The sequence below is a fragment of the Lygodium microphyllum genome, chromosome 4, assembly GCF_053477565.2.
Source record: "Lygodium microphyllum isolate KBCC chromosome 4, Lygodium_microphyllum_v1.1.10, whole genome shotgun sequence".
NCBI classification, from domain to species: Eukaryota; Viridiplantae; Streptophyta; class Polypodiopsida; order Schizaeales; family Lygodiaceae; genus Lygodium; species Lygodium microphyllum.
The window spans coordinates 45,049,171-45,054,838 of record NC_141138.1 but is presented as its reverse complement, the minus strand read 5'-3'; positions in this window follow the sequence as shown (position 1 = coordinate 45,054,838).

Genomic DNA, 5,668 nt, shown 5'->3' with positions numbered 1-5,668 from the left:
ACTTCTTCTCTCTATACACTCTTCATCAACAAAAATAAAGAGAAGTAAAGAAAAGAGAAAAACAAAGAGAGAAGAGATAATGCACTTACCTCAAAGCTTGAAGAAGAATCCCTTCATACTTCTCTCATTTTTTTCTCCTTCAAGAGTTCCTTCCTTCTCCTTTAAACTTGTCTCATCCCTCTTCGTGGATGGCGGCAGTGGTGGTGGCCTCTCTTTCTCTCTCTCTCTCTCTCTCTCTCTCTCTCTCTCTCTCTCTCTCTCTCTCTCTCTCTCGTTTACAAACATGTAAAATGCCATGCTCGAGTTTTGACACTTTTTAATGAAGCCCCTCTCTCTCCCGTTTTTTATTTCTCTCCATCTCTCTCTTCCTTCCTCTCCCTTCCTCTCTCTATTTCTCTCTCTCCTTCCCTCCCCACTCTCACTCAACTCATCTCATTGCGAAGACAATCAAAGATAGAAAATAAAAAGCTTAAGAAACAAAGATATTGAAAGAAATTTCACCCCACCTCTCTTTATCTCTCTCTCCCCCCTCTCCCTTTACTTTTCTTTCTTAACCTTCTCTCTCATTCTCTCATTGTTTTTCTATTTCTCTCTCCCTCTCTCTCGCTCTCTATTTTTTCTCTCTATCTCTCTCTTCTTTTTCAATCCCTTCTCCTACTTCAAAGACACTCTGTCTTCATCTCAAACCTACTTGCAAGCATTCCTTGGACCGGTTCCAATAGCTCCTTAGAGAAGTTTGGAAAACTTGAATAGAAGAAGAAAGCATATCATTTTACTGATTGAAGCTTTTATTTGTAATAGCATCCCAAAAAAAAGCTTCCTTCTTCAATCAGTTAGTCAAAGGGGCTACTATGGTTGCATATTCTTTATGAATCTATGGAAGAATGATGATAAACCAAGAAATCCTCTTATGGAAGTAACATAGTGCCCCTTTTTTTAGGATCAACTTGAATACCCTCCTCACAAACAATATGTCTTAAGTATTCACCTATCTTTTCATAAAAGAGCACTTCATCTCCTTACGAGAGATCATCTGGTATCTCAACACATCAAATACCTTCCTCATGTGTAAGATATGATTCTCCAATCATGTGTTGTAAATAAGGATATCATCAAAGAACATTAAGACAAATTTTAACAAGAATGGGTGTAGTACATTATTCATCAAGCTCTAGAAAGTGGCTAGGGTACTACTAAATCCAAATGGCATAACCAAGAAATGCTAAATCCCACGATTAGTCCTAAAGGCTATTTTCATCTCATCACCCTCTCTCATACAAATGTTATGGCACCTTGTCCTCAAGTCTATCTTTGTGAAGTACTTTTCCCCCTTCAGCTCTTTACCTCACCCTTCTTTTCTACCTCCTCCTCCTCTCTTCCTTCCCTCTCCCTCTCTCTATTTCTCTCCCCCTCTATTTCTCTCTCTATTTCCCTTTCTTTGCTTCCTCTCTCTTTATTTCTCCCCCCTCTCTCTTGTTGTTTCTCTCACTCATCCTCCTCTCTCCCTCCCTTCATCTCTCATTTCTCTCTTCCTCTTTCTCTTTGTTTTCTTTCTCTCCCTCTCCCTCTTTCTCTCTTCCTCTCCCTTCATTCTTCTCCCTCCCTTCCTCCCTCCCTCTCTTTCCATGTATCTGTTTGCAAAAGAAAAACAAAAAAAGAAAACAAGAGAACATAAAAATAAAGCAAGAAGAGGCAATGTACCTACCTCAAAGGCCTGAAGATGAAACCCTTTGTATCTTCTCTTTGCACCTTCCCTCCATTGTCCCTTGTGCACTTCTCTTTCTTCTTCCTGTATAGTGGCAGCGGCGGTGACAATGGTGATAAGCTCCCTCTCTCTCTCTCTCTCTCTCTCTTTCATTCTTTCTCGCAAATGTTTTCTCGGCAAATGTTACGCTCGGGTTTTCAAAACTTTTTCCTTAGACCGGCATCGCTATTAGCGTTGCTATTAGGATCGCTATTAGAGTAGCTATTTGCATCTCTATTAGCATTGCTATTAGCGTCGCTAGTCATCGCTATTTGCATCTCTATTTGTGTCTCTATTTGCGTCACTAATAGAATTAGCGACACTTTTAGCGACACCGCTTTTTTGCGTCGCAAATGGCCGTCGCTATTGCCCTATTCCCTTGTAGTGTAAGCCACTCACTTCTGTGGCTAAACTTATGGCCACACGTGCTGTTCCAGCTATTAGGGAAGATGTATTAGATGAATTGGTTAAAGGCATGACGAATCTTGAGCTGAAGGTCACAAAATTGGATAAGAATGGATAAGAGAAAAGGGGAGAGGCAACAATCCCTAAACTGGGGAAATGATGTATGTGGTGTGATAGTTTGTAGCATGAAATGAAGGATGGTGCTACTTATCAAGAGGCCTTAGCACGATAGCTCATCTTTTGGAAAGATGGCAAGATCCATGCATAAGAAACGGGATTTTCTTGTGCTTTGAATTTTGGAAAGGGAGGTATGCAAAAGTTGTTGGAAGACTTGGCTGTTCAAAATGCTTATGTAGCTACACATGCTTCTACTTTTGGTCTACATTTTGATAGAATGCCTGGGCAAGTCATGGTCCAAAGGTTGTAATATGGACACATTTCTTGCATGAAATTGCAAAGAGAAAAGTTACCACTAGTGAAATGTCTCATGTGGGGCAAGATATTTATGGCATAACTAGTAAGGAATAACTGGTAGATGCATATTTAGTATATGCATATTTAGCAAAGGTACAAAACATGGATGTACTTGTGGAAGAGAAATGAAGAGAGATGAAGATAAAGCAGGGACATCTAAGAGAGTGACAAGAAGAAGTATGGATCAGCCTAAAGCTACAAATCAATCACCTCTTGAGCATCTTATGGAGGTTGGGTAGAAGCAAGAACATGATAGCAAAAAAGAGGACAAAAAGAAGGGTAAGCAATTGAGAGCGGAATTTTGGTGCCGAGAAGTGCTTAAAAATAGCTAAAAATTATGAATTTCAAGGGAAAATTTATTCACCGTCAAAGGCGGCGGCTCGATCTAGGACGATTTTAAGCATAAACAGTCGACGAGCACCCAAGCGACACATCCAGATTTTTAGTAATTTTTTTGTCAGTCAGGACGGGATGTGGGAGCTGCAGGCCGGTCCGGGATGCCGAGAGGGATGCCCAAAAATTTACAGCACGACAATCGGAGTCCGTACGAGGAAGTGGCCAAAAAACTGGCCGGGGTGCCCAAAAAGGGGCCAAAAAGGAAATTTCAAAAGGTGTGAATAGAGGGGGGTGACCTTTGGCACCGCCCCCCTAAAAAAAAAAGTCATGGAGGGGGGGCGGCGGCTGTTTTCAACCGCCGAAAAAAACGCGCCCCCCCCCCACAAATGAGAGATGGTGGCTACACACAAGCAGGGGAGATGAAGGCACAGCCGATCTACAACATGTTTTCGCTCTCCATCGCCGCCCTTTGCACGAGATATGGTGGACTGTGCAGGAAGCCCCATTTTCAGTCTTTCTCTCTCCTCCTCCTCTCTCCTCTTAAACCCCGTTCGTGCGTAGAAGAATAGAATGGAAATGGACGGTCGGATGGATGCCGATTCTTGACGAGATTGAGGGGCAATGCCAAATCATTGTAGATTGCTAATTCCAAGCAGAATTCATGGCTGGAAATCAGTCGTGGGACGCACCAAATTAAATGGAAAAAACCCGCAAGTCACGGTAATAATCGTTTTTTCAAAGGAAATGGTCTCTTTATGCAAATTTGGTTGACAAAAATGTGTTCATATGGATTGACTTTTGAGTATGTCGTGGTTTGAGTTGTTTTCTGTCCCTTCATCATTAAAAATCAGAAAAAACATGTGCTGGATGGCAGAAAACAATAAACCGAAACACGAAAAAGCATAAAAATGAAGAAAAAATGGATTTTTTAGGGCTAAAAATGATGAAATAAATTAATCCACATCTATTGAAATTCTAATCTTGCTGAAATGAACTAAGGGCCACAGCCCCTAATCTGTTCTTAATTTTTAGTAATTAAAAAATGGGAGAAAATGGAAAAAATGGCAAGAAAAGGGTGGAAAAACCCTAAAAAATAGGGAAAAAATACATTTTGGGTTTTGAAAAATAAGGATAAATAAGAACAATGTTTGTGAATGTTTGTGGGGACTGAAGCATGAGGATTTGCCTCAGTTCAACCCCACCTTCTTGTTCTAGTGTATCTTTTTCCGCTTTCTACACATAAAATGATGTCAAAATACCCTATAAACCTATCCAACGATGCAATATTTAAAGGGGGAAGGGTAGAGAAGTTGAAATATGTCTAAATGCCGTGTGAGATGATGGGAAAGTGGCTGATTTCTATGCATAGCATTTAGGACGGATGATAATTAAAATTAAGAGCTTAGTAGCACGAGGATCACCTCGGTGCTAGGCCCATGCAACGAAGCACGAACGGTAGTTGGAAACCATTAAAAGAATGTTTTGCACTTGTGCACGATACTGTTTGCTAAATGTTTGAGCACTAAGCATCCACCAAATGCATAGAGCATGAAAAGAATTTAGAAAATATCAGGGACCAGCTCCTGGACATGCATTGCAATTGGTTTATTAGGACATGACCTACGATGAGAGGCAGTGAGGTACCCATGCTGTAGGCTAGTCATGGGGGTCAAGGGGAAAGTACATGAGGAAGAAATGGTACATTCCTAGACATGCTTATTTGGTACCTTGAGCGACTTTTGTGCGGAATGTCTAAATCTTGAGCGACGCACTGAGGGGCCAATCCCCAAGGTGTAGGAGAGTCCCAGAGGGTTGACGGCATTCAGCCGTAGGAGGAACCCCCATGTGTATGTGATTCGAGCCTTTTGGCTATGTGAAAGGGACTCCCTCTGAGGAGTAATATTGGGTTAGGATCAGTTGGACTACAACGTATTACAAATGCAATGTTTAGGAAGGCAGAGATTTTGATAGACGCTCCTGGCCGCGAGGCCGAAGGGTTGTCTTATGCGTAGTGACGAGGCCCGGCTAGTGCATGAGCCAGTGTCGGCCCGTTTTTAGGTCCATCAGTGGTGCGTCTGTCGGGAGCTGCTTAAAAGTGGTGGTTCTCGAATCCTGGTTGTTTAGGGACCAACTAGCAGTTTATGCCAAAGGATACTGAGATTGATCCGTTATTTATTGATAAGCATCGTCTAGCAGAAATCCAAAAGCAAGAAAGAGACGAAAGAGCTAGGCGACGTGCTGAAATTTTTAGGAGATATTCTCCTAAGCGTAGCGGTGCTGAACCCTTACGAGGGAGTGGATCTAGTGGTCTTGGGGCCACAAGCAGTAAGGTAGGAGAAGGTGGAAGCTCTAGTGCTCCCCTTCCTTCTATAAGCCAGTCTACGTCAAGTACGGGAGGTGTAACCCCACCGTCCCCTATTCCTAGTGCAAATCCAATCCTTGTCATGGCGCAGCCTATTGCAATTCTAGCAGGAACGACGGATTTGCCAGCTCTAGGTTACCCGCTACCCATTTTTAATGGGCTAGTTGAGGAAGATGCGGAACTCCACATTAGGGAGTTTCAAAAGCTGATGTTTAACTGTCGCATCCAAGAAGAAGGACATTTAATGATATTCTTCAACATGACTCTCAAAGGAAGAGCCGCTATATGGTATCATGGTTTAGAAGCCGGAACCATATTGAACATTGATGCATTTTATGGAGCTTTTC